This window comes from Curcuma longa, chromosome 18 (genome assembly GCF_044706935.1).
Source record: "Curcuma longa cultivar G26 ecotype Majalengka, Jawa Barat chromosome 18, ITB_CL_G26_1.1, whole genome shotgun sequence".
NCBI classification, from domain to species: domain Eukaryota; kingdom Viridiplantae; phylum Streptophyta; class Magnoliopsida; order Zingiberales; family Zingiberaceae; genus Curcuma; species Curcuma longa.
The window spans coordinates 2,760,217-2,777,673 of NC_133878.1; positions in this window are offsets into that span (position 1 = coordinate 2,760,217).

The window sequence follows — 17,457 nt, forward strand, 5'->3', positions numbered from 1 at the left end:
GGTTTATTAACCTAATGTGGGTTAGCTTGGGTTGATTAAAGCCGGGACTAATTGTATTAATTGGTTAATACTATTTAAGTGATTAATTAGTTAAACCTTGTTAATAGCAATCAAATAGTTAGATTAGTCTAACCCGAGTTAGGTTAATTAAAGAGGTTTGAGTACCTTAGGGTTTCTTAATTTGATTAAGATTTCTTTGGGTATTATATCATTGCATTTAGGGATGTTATTACTCTTCTTGCAGGACCCTGAGTGATTGTAGGATTTTGACTTTATACGAGGATATATTTCTGGGGGTTCTAGTATTCGACTTGTGATATATCAGGTGGGTAATTTCTGTATTTGATCAATATAGATATATTCTATGTCCAGTGCATGTTTTCTTTTTTATTGTTGTTGATTAGTCTATTGATCACATTCCTATTTCTGGTTGTGGATTAGACACTTATGTTACTCATGTTTATACCATGCTTGCCCTTAATTCTTTTGATCTTGGATTATCAATTCTGCTGTATGAATCCTTTAATCTATGAGATTATTGTTTCTATCCTTGCTTATGTTATTGTGATCACTAGAGGTTATTATCTTTTGTCTATGATACCTGTGATCATTAGGGCTTTATTACCTATGCATGTTGAGTAGCATGGTAGATGTTGGTTACTGTGGTTAGATCATCACATCATGATGCATGATAACGATTGAAAGTCATAATATTGTAGGTCCATCGTTATGGATAGTTGGCCTGTAGTGACATGCTTATATAGGTGGTTATGATTCCCTTATTTCCATCATGGTGATGGTGGTTGTATGGCCTGTACGCAACTAGTCGATGTGCTGACCTTGACACCGGTGAGGGGTGGTACTCGGAGAGTATGTGAGTGATACTCAGGGACGAGTATTAGAAGACAGACATTGACCATAGGATGTATGTAGCTATAGATGGTTACCTATTGTTGGATCACCAGACTACTTTATTGTAGGGCTGGATGTATAACCATTTGGATGTCGGACACTCTTAGTCTCATATAGACACATGAGTACTGGAGCGAGTGTAGGTAGCTGCGTCATGCATATGCTTGCATTGCATTGTATGCTTGATATAAATGTATGACCCTATGTATACTGTATTTGGATGTGAATGTATACTTGGTTGATTCTTGATTGATACATTGGTATGACAGATTGATACATTTTATGAGATCCATTTCAGTATATATACTACCTACAGAGTTATTATTGATCACATGTTGATTCTTGTTATTCGTTATATACTTATGCTCTTGATTATATATTTTGATCATGCACTGTCTTTTTTGATTATCCACTGAGTATCATGTACTCACCTTTTAGACCCTGAGATTTTTCTGTCTTCCTAGATATCAGGTAGGAGATTACAGCTGATGCCGAGGAGATCCTGCCAGTCATGTCATTTGACAGCAGAAGATATTTCTTATGCTTTTGTGTGTGGATGTATCAGTATAGAGTTGTGGCACTTTCTATTTTACCTTCTTTACTTATAAGTTTATGATTCGTATCGATGTTTTTGAGACTCTAGTATGTTTGTTATCCGTGATTTTATAGTCATATCCATTTATGTTTCCGCATGCGTAATTTCATATTTTGTGGACTTCTCAAGTTTATTCGTTGGTAGTTGTGTAGATTAGGTTTACATTGTTATGCATACGTTAGGATGTGTTAGTGGTCATGTGGCTCACATTTCTATTGTTTGGTTGTACATAAATCCATATTTTGTAGTATGGATAGGCCGTGTGGGCCTTTATGTATACATGTATTTAGGAAAATTGTCATGGTTACTAGGGAGATGCTGTTGAAATTTTTTGTACTGCCGTCTCTCGGGATATGATAGTGAGTCCCCTGTGCTTATGATTCTAATATCCGCTGCGAGTTTTTAATAGAATGAACGAATGACAAAAATATTATTCACCCCTTCTAGCGCGCGCACAGTTCCAACATTTTTAAATTAAAATTTTCTTCCTCAAGTTGTTAGACTTGAGTTGAAGTTTCAATTTGAACTTGCTAAGTTGAAATCCTCAGGTCAGTCTCTTCCTTAAGGACTTTGAACTTCTTTGGGAGGGACTTGACTCGGATTTTGGATTTGACTAACTCACAAGTCAAATAATCAATTAAAGCATATAATCTTTTAACTAGGGGAGATTTTTCTTGTTATTAGAACCATCTAAATCGGATACGGATCTGTAGCTTCTCCCGGACTTGACTTCATATTTGGATCCTGACTCAGGCTCGGACTCAGATTTAGACTCGGATTCGGACTTAAACTCGAACTCAAACTCGAACACTTGATATAACACCGGTAGTGCTAGAAATTTTGTTTGAGCTTGTTCTTAATCGGAATCTTCTGAAGATGATTTATCCCACGTGGCTTTCAGTGCTTTTCTTCTGCGTTGATTTTTGTCCTTCTTCTCATTTGAACATTCGGACTTGTAATAACCTTCTCGTTGTAGCCGTAGCAAGTTAGTTCATTCTTTGGCTTGTTCATTGCTTGGGTCATGTTCTTGATCTCATGCTTCGAGAGTTTTTTCTTCCTTTTAAGCAGTTTTCAAACTAGGTTGACTAATTCGGTGTTGAGTTTGTTGTCATCTTCTGAATCGATTCGTCTTCGAATTAGGATTTGGGTCGAAATTTAGGTTTTGACTACTTTTTAATTTTACTACAATTAGAGCGATACCTTTCTCGACCTGAGTAGCATTAGTCTGCCCATGCAATTTGAATTTTATAAAAAGCTCATCTAATTTAACTTTTGAAAGATCCTGAAATACCTTGTAAACATCGACCATTGATGCCCATAAAATATTTCTCGGGAACACTTTTAGTTCGTACTTTATTATATACCGGTTCTCGATGGATTACCCGATTGCATGAAGACCATTGAAAAGGTCTTGGATTCGGGGTGTAATTGACTTATAGACTCTCTTTCCTATATTTTAATATTATACAATTTATTTAAAATTAGATCACGCTTACTTACCTTAGTATCAGAGGTTCCTTCATGCAACTCGATTAGCTTTTCCCATAAATCTTTTGTACTATTGAAGGGCCCTACCCGATTGAATTCTTCTTTTGTTAGGCGGCACTGGAGAGTTTGTGTAGCTTTTATGTCAGTCTCTATTCTTCTTTTGGTTGTTGATCCCACTTGTCGTAAGCTAGTGGGAGTCCTTCGTCGGTATGAGCAATGTATCTGGTTTGGATGATAATCCACATCTTCACCTGTGTCTTTAAGTAGTACTCCATCTGATCCTTCTAGTAGCCGAAGTCTTCTCCAGAGAAGAGGAGTGGACAGGCTGTGCTGTAGCCTTCTCGATGGGCCATTTGAGATGAATTTCTTGCACACGCAAAAATAAAAAAAATATACCAAGACTTGATCTTAGATTAGTAGTACGGGAATAAAGACGCACAAATAATAAAACCAACTCGAGTGGTGTTTATATCAAATTCGAGCAATTCTGAAAAATTGAATAAATTATCAAAAGAGTTGATTGCACCAATGCAGACTCCTTGATCAACGAACAAAAAATATAAAAAATATTGCTCGAATGGTGGTGGTTTTACTAATTTAGACAGCCCCCGCTCTGATATTAATTGTAGGACTAGTGAGAGCATTAGAGGAAGGGTGAATAACGCTTATCGTTTTTTCACACATTTTCAAAAATTTTATTTGGTAAACACAAAGTACGCAGCAGAAATTAATGAGTAAAAACAAAGTTAAAACACTTTTATATTTACTTAGTTCATAGCTTCTGGTTGCTACTCTAAGGCCCACAGTCCTTGACTACTTTCGTTGGGCAATTCTCTAAATAACTCTCTCACAATGAGAAAGAGTTTCACCTTCACAGAAATGGTAATATGTTTACTGTTCCTATGAATTAGGTACAAAAAGACTTAAAGGAAATATGCTAATGCTACTAATAAAGAGCTTGGAGGTTGTGTGCAGTTGTTAATGTAGTGTTTCAGCATAGCAGTGGCATCTCGGGAGCTTGGATCGCGTGAACAATCGTCGTAGAATAAGCGTTTAAGTTGCTTCTAGGGTTCTGGTGGCAATTGCTTATATAGATCTCCTTCCGGGCGCCCCTACATCAACTAGTCGATCTGCTAAACTTAGCATCTCCGAGCGTCTGGATCCTTTCCAGACGCATGGAATACTGATGTGGAGGTTGTCGGATGAGTCTTAACTCCGCTGCGTCATATCCTTCTCCGGTCGCTTGGAACCCTTCCGAGCGCCTGGAAGCTGAGGTGTCCCCGGCCAATCGGGACATAGCACTTCATCCGCCTTGTTGGCCCGAAGAGCTGACTTCTGAGCACTTGGATCCGTTTTGGGTACCTGGATCATCCGGGCGCCCGGATCCAATAGAGGCATTCGGAACTTGAATTTCAAGTTTCTTAATTTCCTACATTACAAAGTTAGCACAATGTCCATATACTACAGGAAATAAATTTTATATAGTTTTACGACTATCGGCTCTTGACTTTTGGATTTCCAATGAAATACTAGGTCAGACCAACGTCTATTGTTCCCTTTAAGGATACGCGTCCTTACCTACTCCTTTTAGGAGTATTACCTTTTTGCCAACCATCCGATCCTCTAGACCTAGTTAGACTTCTACTCAGTATCCGATCCTCTAATCCCTATGACTTTGTTCTAATGTTCGTTCCTCGCTAATCCATCGATCCAATCTACTAACCCACCTAGACTTCCCACCTGGTGCATGCCCTTGATTTGCCAAGACTTCTGCCTGGTCCACCTGACTAGGACTTCTTGTCCAGTTCACCTGACTAGGACTTTTTGTCAGATCCACTTGACTAAGACTTCTTGTCTGGTACAACTAACTAGGATTTCTTTGTTTAGCCTCCAATTAAGATTTTTCTGTGCTATCTGCACACTCAGATTAGCTTGTTAGCACACAACACAACCTTAATTTTAATTCTTTGTCATGATCAAAATACAGGTTCGATTATCTGGTGCTCCCTGCACCAACAATTCTTACACTAGATGTGTGTGGGAGATTTATACTTTTCATCTTTATGGGCTCCGAAGTGGTTGTTCCAACTGTATTGTCTCCAACTTCTTAGATGAATTTTGAAAAAGCAAATGGTGGGAGAGGTGCTTACCTCAATGAATAGCATTCTACTCCCATAGTGAATTTTATACCTGAATCGTCTCTAACCACCTGCAAGTACTGTTAAGGAGACAACAAAAGAGGAAGTAGTGTAATACAACACTGATCACATGAGGATAATACTCTCTTCCACTCGGACCATCCTACTACCGGCATGAATATTACTTCAGAACCATCTTCAGCCGTCAAGAAATAAGGGGAGTTCATTCTTTACTTTTCTTTTGTTTCCTTTCTTTTTGTTTCATATTTTTCTTATCTTTACATTTGTTGCTTTACTTTGATTTTTACTTTGCTTTGATTGCATTGTTTTGAATAATTTACATCTTGCTTGATTCTTTGAATAGTTTTTGTGTTGCAACCCTTAGATTTTTCCTATTAATATTTTGAGAATCGTAAAAGTTCTTTAAATTTGACCATCACTTTTTAGGTCATTGGATATGATTGAATGCTTTATTGCATGCTATTGGTTAGCATAGTGATGGATTCTATTTTAATTAGTTGAGTTTGATTGTCAGAATTACCTAGAGAGAAATACTACATGCTTATATTTTATCCTCTTTTTGTGTGACATGCACTTATGACAATTGAACCCTAAAACTTGCTTTGCCTTTTTTAAAATCACAATAACATTTACATGCATGGACATGACGAAGGATACTTCTTCTCCCATTCTTTGATTGCTTACCCTTTTGAATTTTAGTTGAATAACTCACTCAACACTTCCACTATTGCTTTGCCATTTTTCCATTGAAAGTTTTGATTAATTGCTCGCTGAGTTAAGATGTCCAAATTTCTATGTGTGTGTGTGTGTGTGTGGGGGGGGGGGGGGGGGGGGGCGGGGGGTAAGATGTATATGTTTTGAGTACATAAAGGTGTAGGAAATTCTATGCGATAAATAACAAGAAAAAGGATCCCGTTAGCAATCCATGCGAAAGCAAACTCATACAAATTTAGATATACAAAATCCTATCTAATAAGGTATACTTTTGTTGCGTGCTCTTCGCTTATCCTGCTTGTCCAAAGTTTGTCAGATCTCTTGCACATTCAAGTGTCTGTGCCTCTATGCGTATCAACACAAACACTCACTTTTGGAGAAAGTTTTAGTTGTGCTAGCAACCCTTTAGTGGTGTAAGCTTCGGCCAAGAAGAAGAAAGAGCAAGAAGATGAACATCCAACATAAATTTTGGAAGAAAAACTTTTTTATACTGAAGCCATGAATACCAAAGGTTTTTAGACTTTTGTTATTCCCACATCAATGCATGATTAATCCTTATTAATCATGTATGATGAATTTAACTTCATCTTCTTCAATGAATGATTAATCCACATTAATTATGCATGATGAATCAAACTTTATTCATCAATTTGGTTTAATTTGAGTCTAACTCAAATTCAACCAACTTAAATCTAACTCAAGTCTCAGCCGTCCAATGAGCTTAATTATTCCTTTAGTCAAACTAAAATGAACCCATCTCCAAAATAGAATGTTATTTGTGTGTGACCCAATAGGTTCTCGTAACATTGACAATGTCTCTAAAATCCATTTTAAAAACATAAGCAATGAGTGACATCTAGCAATGCATCATTGCTACCCAAGTGACAAGAATGCCGAGATCCGACATAACCTTCATGACTATGATAATGTATGACCATGTCATTCTATGTTCGATATCTAGATTGATCAATGAGGCATAGACTATGTTATCCTCTTATCAATCTTTGTGTTTCTTGATCCCCAAGTAGACTCACTCAAGCAAATGAGCTCAATATCTCATATTGACTCATTTGAGCATGACCATGCATTTAGTGGTCCTACCATATTAAGAGACCTCAAGATATCACTCCCGTCATATTGGATTGATAGATCCCATCTACATCACTCACATCCCTTCGCATAATTTGTTACATATCCAGTGATCGCCTTTATAGTCACCCTGTTACAGGTGACATTTGACGACACCAAAGAACATAACTCCATATGTAGGAAACTGTAGTGACTTCAGGTGTAAGGACTATTCATATTAATAGTCACATGAGAAAGTTTATGACACTCATATAACGATCAATGCAATTTTCTCATGATCAATTCAGTATACATTCTCTAATTCAGTCGATACATTCTCTTGTAAATGTTATCCATACCTACATGTGTCAATCTCTGAATATTAATATCCCATATCTGCCATGTGACTTGTCAAAGATGCCAAAGGCAAGTCATCCAGATCCTTTGACCCACATGCCCTCTCCTCATTAATGCTTGATTATGAATGATTAAGAGTAGCGTTCTCTATATCATCTCACTATCGACTCAAACAATCGATATGATGTAGATGCTAGCTACCCAAGGATATTATTATACTTAGTTATTTGACACAAATATAAAGTAAGTATAATAACCAAAAATCTTATCTTTATTAATAATAGAATATGATACAAAAGTCTCTAGTCAATCATCACATAATTGGCTTTAGGACTACTACTAACAAAAGGTTGCCTGATGTGCGTAGGATGTATATCTGTTTTCACGCTTTATTTGCACATCTTCTTGAGCTCATTGCTTCATTCTTATGTATATCGCATCCCATATTCATGCATTTAGGCATATATTTTACATTTCCTAGTTCGGAGATCTGCTCGTGTTTTTACATGTTTCAGGATGGAAAATGGAGCAAAAATGGCGCAACGGAGAATTATTGAAGATCAGGCAAGACAGGGCCGTGCCTCAAAGGCACGGCCATGTCTATTCAAGCTCCTGGCCGTGTGACAAAGGGCACGGGCGTGTGCCAAATCCCCTCAACATCAGCCAGAGGCCGTGCCTCAAAAGCACACCCGTGCTTCAAAACAGAACCAAGCCAGTTCATGGCCGTGCCTCACAAGCACGGCCGTGTCTTCATCCTGGAGCAAGCCTCAGCTGAAGGCCGTGCCTCACAGGCACGGCCGTGTGCAAGAACAGAAGCGCCCAAGCAGCTGGCCGTGCCTCAGAAGCACGGCCGTGTCCAGCAACTCAACTTCAGCCAGTGCATGGCCGTGCCTCCCAGGCACGGCCGTGTGTGCAAACAGACGAGGGACAAGACTGGACCGTGCCTAAGAGGCACGGCCGTGCCTCAGATCAGAGAACTCACAAGTCCAGGCCGTGCCTCCCAGGCACGGCCGTGCCTTACCCTGTGCCCGAAGCCAACACAAGGCCGTGCCTCCCAGGCACGGCCGTGTGCACGGAGGCGAGCTGCTACGAACCCTTCACTATAAATAGGCCTCTTTAGAGACCTAGCAAAGGGGGGGAGCCTTTAGGAGAGCCACCGGAGTTGTTCTTGAGCCGCCGACGCCTATTTCGGAGGAGATTCGACGATCCATCACCGATCCGACTGCTCCAGACCATTTCCACCTCATCTACGCAGAGATTGCAAACCAAGGAAGAAGATAAGTCTAGATTTCTGCACTTATTTGCTTGTCTTTAGAATCAAGATGTATTCCGGAGTAGATTTCCCTAGATTCTAGGATGTAGGATAAATCAGATGTAATGGATGGTTGTACTTGGATTTGATAATCTATTTCCGGGGCGCTCTGTAATGGGGAATGCCTTGAACCGGGCGAGATTCCGAGGGGTTTCCTACTGCGTAGTGAATTCTTATGAGGAATAGTTAGCGGTCATTCATTATTGGGGAGAGATCCGTAACAGGGTATCCAGTGACAGTGGATAAGGTTCTTTTAGTATTTCCGGGGCGCCTGAGTGACACGGGAATGCCTTGAACCGGGCTTCTAGAACCGTTTCAAACCAATAGTGAGTGACGTAAGAAACCTAATGATTTAATTCGAGGATACCTGACGAGGTTGAATTGGATAATTTGGTTGACATTCCTACAATTGAACATTTATTGAGGAAAGGTAGAGGATCCAAGTCGATTAATCCATTCTCTGAGGAGTCCGAAATCCTAGGATCGCTTCACCCATAAGTGTCACAGTCGATCCCCTTCTCTGCTTTTAGGATTAAGCACTCTAGAACACTCCGATCTCCCCCACTCAACTCATGAACAGTTTTCTCTCCACCTTTTTGTGCTAGGTATAGTAAGTAATTCCACGGTCCCTGTGGATTCGATCTTTTATTACTTGGCAATATTCCGTGCACTTGCGGAACACACATCATTGCCCTATTACAAATTGATTGGAATTCTGAAGAAAATCTGTACAAGGTTGGAAATTCTATCAAAAGCAGATGGAATGTTGCAAAGATCTTGTTCCTGGAAAGGTTTTAGAGAAATCAGTGAGTCTTCGAGGGTTGCTGAAAACAAGAAATAAGTTGAGTTTGAAACCTTAGATTTCTAGATTGAAGTGCTGATAGGTGGTTGATTTGTTCTGATTTAACAGAACTCAAATTCTGTTTTTTCTTGTCGTTGTGTATCTGCTGGTAGTACAGCGATTTCCTTTGTACAAGCAACAACCATCATATCTAGAAATGAATTCATTAACCAGCAACAAAGAATCAAGTTAATATTGTTTTGTGCTAAAGTTAAAATGTTGTTCTGATTAGTGCCAACCTCAAAAGAAGTTTATAACCTTCAATTGTTATTTAGTATTACATTCTTTCCAAGTTCCTTGAGATGAAAAATGTCGTTATTACCAGAATCAGATTCCTGAAACTAACATCCAAAGAAACTTAATTTCTAAGTTTCAAAAATCTGGATAACAGGGTTACTGCAGAAACAGATTTGAATCCCTGATTTTGGAACTATGTTGTTGTTGTGAACCAAATTTTGGTTTCCTTTCCAACTATACAAAGATGAGTGTATTCTTCTAGCTAATTGAGAGAATAGTTCCATCTATAAACCTAGAAATACAATTGAGGGAATCTGAATTCTAAAAATCTCAGAATTCTGGAATTTGTTTTCTGAAAATACTGCTGGCAGTGATCTGATTCTGGCATTCTGTTACAACTGGCTAAAATTTTGTTGGTTCTCCATTTGTGTAACATAAAGGCAGTCTTTAACCTATGCAAGGAATGAGAATTTCTTCTCTACACTAGAATCTGAAACTGGTGTAGTTGCTGATTTAAAAGAACTGTTGTAAACAACCTCAAAAGCCCTGCATTATGCTTAATCAATTTGTTAATTCTGAACAGCCGAAGATAGAATTCAACCTCCTATTATTTCAGTGATAAATGGGAGTCTTTGTTAAGTTGGAATCTCCATGACACAAGCTGGAATTACTTCAACTTACAGATTCTGAAACTTAATCCAGTGAATGTGATCCTGAAATTGACCTCTTGAGTTTCTGAATTCAGTGTCTTGATTACCATGTGCCAAGCTTCTTGATCAGTAAAACGCTCAAGTAAAGTTCTTGCTTACTCAGGGACAAGTGGTGTTTTACTCTTCTCAAGTCTCTTGTGACAAAAATCTGGAATCTGATTGCTGAGAAAAGAAAAATAAATGTAGGATTGAAACTAACTGCTGAATTGTCTGTTTGGCTCTTCACCTATACAACATAAATAGGTTCTTCAAGCTATTAAGATGATGAGATATGGGATAGGAGTAGAGAGAAGATAAAAATGAGTTTGTTCGAGAGTGAAGAAAGATGAGAATAAGAAAAGGCAGCAACTTGTTTTGTGCAAAATCCTCTAGTTATTCCTGATCAATAGCAAAATGAATTTAGGCTTTCATCATTACAGTGTCAAATAATATTTTCTTCTTAACTTAACCCTACATGATCTAGCCTTGAATTCCTTTGAATGTCAACTGCTGAAACTGAAATTTAAGCAACAGAAGTGACTTAGTTCATTTCTGGACTTCTTGGGCAGGGTTTATGGGCATAATTCCTGAGTTTTTGAATTGTGGAAGTTTTTCAATCTGTGAATCTGAACTCAGAAGAAAAAAAAAATTTAGAATGGTACAAGGGCTGCTAGGGAACTGATTATTTTAATCCTCTAATATTTCAGCAAATCTGTAAATCTTCAAGAACCAGAATCCTCGAATACTATTGCAATTCTGATTGCTTCAACCTCTGGTACTAAACCTATTGGAAACAAATGTTCATGGGGTATGTGCCATGCAGGAGGAATGATGATATAGTAAAGTGTAGGGGTTAATTGGAAATGAAGCAGAATGTGGGAAGATGCTGTAATTTGGAGCAATCTGATTTCAAACCAGATAAGATGTGTAGTTCAATTTTGGAATTGATTCTTATTTGGCTTATCAGCTTTTGCTACTAAGTCTTGAAACTCAACTAAGCTTAAGTCCTATTTTTGATTTCCTAAATGGAATATACAACTGATGAAGTTAGTCTGATTTCTGGAAAAGGAAAAATTACACTAACAAAGAAGAGCAGAATGTACTTTTGTGACAACTGTTGATGCTAATTCTGATCAGCACTGCTATGAATTGAAGCTCCAATTATTACAATGCTAAATGAAACCCTTTACCAAGCTCAACTCTTCATGGTTCAAGGCAAGATTCTTTGGACTTTCAAATTTGGAAACACTAGATGTACAGTGTTAGTCTTCATTGAAATTACAGATATTGGCAGCCTCTCTGAGTATTGATGGCATGGCAAGGCAACTCTTCATCCTGAAATAGATCCCCTTCAGCATTTCAATACCTGTTTCAGTCTTAGAATTTGAGGATATTAGGGATAAGTAGGTTTAACTAGCAAGCAGTGAACAACCCCAATAGAATTTAAGATCAGCAAGCTGGGATATCACAATCACAAACACATCTGAATTAATTGACACAAATCAGAATGGTGAGAAACTTCAAAAAGAATTGACACACAGACTTCAAGTGAACTAATAGAAGCTGAATTAGTACTGAACAGAAACTGGGAAAAAATGAAAACTGATTGGTGCTAAATCTGAATTTGTAGGAAGCAGTGAATTACTGAAACTATGTATTTTGAATTTTGAGATACATGAATTGGGGTGGGGTCCCATTCTTTTCCAACCCAGACATGATCAACGCTATTTGAATTCGGATTCAGGGGTCCTTGGATTGCTCTGTCCAAATTTGTTTTTAAATTCTAGGACTGAACTTTGTAAACTATTCCAGAAAATGGTGTATTTCTGAATTCCTTATTGGGCATAGTTACTAAATTACTGAAATGCAGAGTTTAATCCCAACTTTGAGGCTTGCTCGAATATAAGAATTAGGGAACTACAACATTCATTTGGTAAATTGTGTGGTTCATATAAAAAAATAGTGGCACCATGAAGAGTATCAAGTTGAGGAGATAGTGTATAAAGATTTTTGGCTGACTATCCATTTGAAGAGAAGTTTGGCTAGATCTTTTGCTTTGGAATTGATAAATGGTGTTCCTTACCCTCCCAGTACTTATGATCTATCAAGATGTAATCTTTGATGCATATCGAATTGGGCAACTCATCAGGTTTATTCCTCTAATACTCTTTCACTCTCTCATTGATTTCTTTTCTCTCAATCATTTTGTTTGCTTCTTTTAGTTTTTTTTACTCCATCTCATTTTTCAATAAATCCTTTTGATTCATGCACATTATGATTATATAGTGAAAGAGAAGTAGAAAATAAACAAGCTTATGGTAGTGAAGTGTTGTGAGTTGTATTGAATGAACCTCTACTTCCATACATGATTGTGAGAGTTAGAGTTGATACATCTATCACGAGAAGTTGCATCTTTCTTAATTTTTCAAATGGATTGAAATCACCGTGCTTATTGATTATTGTAGGGATTGTATTCATGATTATTTTGATCTTTTACTATCTTCATTTAATTTGTTAGGGAATAATTTGGGAGATGTGTTTTGTTTTTGAATTTTATTTGCATTGTGCAAGAATAAGTATGGAGATTTGATAACCATCATTATCTTAAATTATTTGGGCTACTAAATTCATAATTTAATCCTCTCGTTGGTTTAAATTAACGTTTATATCATATTACACAAGTTGTATTCATTTTTGGATTTTAATGCAATTTATCTTTTATTTATGGAATTATGGCTAAATATTTGAATATGGTCTTTGTAGACAATGAAGGGGTCATGGACTCAAGTCGAATCAATTCAAATTGGACTTAATTCTGAGATTAATTGAAGAGAATTAATCTGTACCATCTATTCAAGATCCAAGGAGATCTGAGTCATCCATCAAGATCTAGTCCATCCAAGTCAAGAGAGCATAGTGTTGGATCGGGTTGGACCGGCTAGAGGGGGGTGAATAGAAGGTTTAAGTAAAGTCGCAGAATAGATACTCCTTTAAAAAAATTTGGTTGCAACTCGGTCGTTGCTTCCAAGGCAATTGACACTCAAACAAAACTCCTTTAGGCGGAGAAGCCTTTACACTTGTAGCACAAAGACTTAGAGAGAATGACAAAAGTAATTGATGATTTAACTCTAAAACTCTAAGTCTATTTATAGCCCAAGAGAGTAGATCTAGATCGTTGATCGTAGATAAACTTTCTCTTGGTCGTTGATCCGTTGATGCGATCCTAACCGTTGAACAGAGATAGGCTTGATCGTAGCCGTTGAGTAAATAAAGATAAACTTTATCTTTAATAAAGGATAAAGAGAGTTATCTTTAATAAAAAATAAGTATTTATCTTTTATATGATAAAAGATAAATCTTATTATTTTTTCTTCTTCTTTTTTTTCTGCAACCGTCACGTCCAAACGGTCCAAGTCCAAGTCTTCTTCTCTGGGCAAAGTCAACAGTCAAAGTCAAAGTCAATAGTTTTGACTTTTGTTGACATTTTGTGGAATCTTCGATTGGGTGATTTCTGGCCAACCGGAATTAGGCTCACCCGAACCCGACTCCGGCCTTTTGCCCCTCGAGCGTGCTTCCTCCCGGATTCTCGTCCCTCGGACTTCGCGCACGTCCTTCTCGCTCCACCGACGTACTCTTCCGTAGCTTCCGCGTCCCTCGGATTGCACCGAGCCCGTCGGCTCACTTCCCCGCGCAATCCTTCTCGTTCGCTACGTCTTACGCTCGACTTCCTCCGTACCTAAGTTCCTGCACACTTAGCAGAGGGATTAGAACAACACAGGACCTAACTTAATCTAGTTGATCACATCAAAACTAACCGGGGTACCAACAATCTCCCCCTTTTTGATGTGCATCAACCCAGATTTAGTTAGGTTAAACCAAAAAAATAAGGAAAATGAATAAAACAAAATAAACAGGTTAAGCAAAAAAAATGTTTCAGGTTAAAACTATAACCTCCCCTTGAACCTTAGCCTACTCTCCCCCTTTGATCACAGCAAAAACGGGGTATATAAAATTAGGGAAGGAAAAAAATTTTTTTTTAAAATTCAAAATTGATTGAAAAAATTCGAAAAATAATTTTTGACAAAGTCAACATATGATATATAGATCCGAAAAAATCGGATCTGGTCAAAATATTTTGTTATAAAAATAAATTATTTTTAAATTCATGGAAAATTAAAAAATTGTTAGAAAAATCTAAAATTTTTGTAGAAATCGAGAATAGAGATTTGAGATTGTACAAAAATTTTCAACTTTAAATTTATTCTTTAAGTCCGAAGATAAAATAAATATTCTTTAGAAAAATAATATTTTAAAATTCAAAAACACTTCAAAAATTTGAATATAAATTATACTGAGTTCTAATGACTGTATTTGAATCCTGAAAAATCAGACCTATGAAAAAATATTTTTATCTATTTTTAAAATTTAAAATTTAATTTTGAATTAAAAAATTATGAAAATTTGAAACAATATTTTAAAAATTTTTGTAAAATTCTCAGTGGATGAATAACATAATTATGCATCGAGTAAAAATAGAAACACAATTTTTATCACTAAAAAATTAATCAAACTGAATTTTTTAAGATAACAAGAAAACAATGTTAATTAAGAAAAAAAAGGAAAAAAATATTAATCAGTGCATTCATATGTAATAACACAAAATAGATCAATTTAAAATAGATTTGGGAACCCAAAATAAGTTGCTATCTACTGGATTAATTAAAAATCTTGGAGGAATATAGTTTTTGGGCACTTTTCTAAGTTGCCCCCTGTGATTTTTAATATACCAGTTCAAATTATCAGGATAACTATTTTTCTTTTGGCGTAAGCATGAAATATTAAGTTCTAATTTTTTAACTAAGTTTTTCAAGTTATCATTCTCATTCTTCAAAACATTAGAATTATCAGACGAAGATGCAAGCGCTAGTTCATTTTTTAATTGTATATTTTCTTTTTCTAATTTACAGTTAGCCTTGAGCATTGCTTTTATTCCAGCATATAATTGATCGTGAGGGAGAAAACATACCTCACTTACCGGGTCGCTTTCGAAAAGAGAGGCTCCCCCTTCGTCATTACTTTCTTCTGATGTTGCTCCTCCTTCATCAGTGCTCTCTTCTTGATGACTTGCCATCAGCGCAATTCCGGCGTACTCCTGAGTTTCTGATTCGTCAGACGAGGTCTCATCCCAGGTGGCTTTCAATGCCTTCTTCTTTTTTGGTTGGTTCTTGAGTTTGAGGCACTGATCTTTTACATGTCCCTCTTCGTTGCAGTTATAGCATCGGACAGTACATTTCTTCGGGGATCGTCTTGCTTTCTGCATTCTCGAAAACTTGTTAGATTTAAAAAAACTTTTAAAGTTTCTTACCATTTGTGTTGTCTCTTCGTCGTCCGTCGAGGATTCTGATCCCTTTTCTGTTCTCCTTGTGTTTAGAGCAATATTGCCTATTTTTCTAGATCCTGCACACCGAGATTCATGTAATTCAAAAATAGAAAACATTTCATCTAGCGTACTTACCTCTAAATCCTTGGAAATATAATAGGCGTCGACGATTGTACTCCACTCTTGGGTTCTCGGGAAGGCGTTGAGGGCGTATCGAATAGAATCACGATTACTTACCGATTCGCCGAGTTGAGTGAGTCCGGAGATTAACTCCTTAATTTTAGCGTGAAGTTCTGCCACCGTTTCTCCTTCCGTCATTCGTAGATTTGTCAGTTGATTCCGTAAAAGGTCCTTCCTTGCTGACTTGGCTTCTGAGGTACCCTCATGAAGTTCTAAGAATTTCTCCCACAATTCTTTCGCGGAGTGGTAGGTGCCGATTCGATTTACTTCTTGAGTAGGTAAAACCATTAGTAGATGGAACTTAGCCTTACCATTGGCGACGGACTCAGATTGCTCTTTTTTATTCCATAAACATTCTTCTTTTTCATCCCCGTTCGTATCTTTTGGAACTGCAAAACCATATTTAATAGATAATAATATATCAAAATCGGTATGAAAAAATACCTCCATTTTCTTTTTCCAGACGGTGAAATCCCCTTCGAATTTGGGTGGATAGATATGCGCTCCGGCCATCGTCCTGTTGCTTTATCGGGCGGTTAGTCCTTCAAAAGCGAACCTCCCTCTGATACCACTTGTTGGATCGGGTTGGACCGGCTAGAGGGGGGTGAATAGAAGGTTTAAGTAAAGTCGCAGAATAGATACTCCTTTAAAAAAAACTTGGTTGCAACTCGGTCGTTGCTTCCAAGGCAATTGACACTCAAACAAAACTCCTTTAGGCGGAGAAGCCTTTACACTTGTAGCACAGAGACTTAGAGAGAATGACAAAAGTAATTGATGATTTAACTCTAAAACTCTAAGTCTATTTATAGCCCAAGAGAGTAGATCTAGATCGTTGATCGTAGATAAACTTTCTCTTGGTCGTTGATCCGTTGATGCGATCCTAACCGTTGAGCAGAGATAGGCTTGATCGTAGCCGTTGAGTAAATAAAGATAAACTTTATCTTTAATAAAGGATAAAGAGAGTTATCTTTAATAAAAAATAAGTATTTATCTTTTATATGATAAAAGATAAATCTTATTATTTTTTCTTCTTCTTTTTTTTCTGCAACCGTCACGTCCAAACGGTCCAAGTCCAAGTCTTCTTCTCTGGGCAAAGTCAACGGTCAAAGTCAAAGTCAATAGTTTTGACTTTTGTTGACATTTTGTGGAATCTTCGATTGGGTGATTTCTGGCCAACCGGAATTAGGCTCACCCGAACCCGACTCCGGCCTTTTGCCCCTCGAGCGTGCTTCCTCCCGGATTCTCGTCCCTCGGACTTCGCGCACGTCCTTCTCGCTCCACCGGCGTACTCTTTCGTAGCTTCTGCGTCCCTCGGATTGCACCGAGCCCGTCGGCTCACTTCCTCGCGCAATCCTTCTCGTCCGCTACGTCTTACGCTCGACTTCCTCCGTACCTAAGTTCCTGCACTCTTAGCAGAGGGATTAGAACAACACAGGACCTAACTTAATCTAGTTGATCACATCAAAACTAACCGGGGCACCAACACATAGATCACCATCATTGATCAAGATTTGAAGTCTTTGAT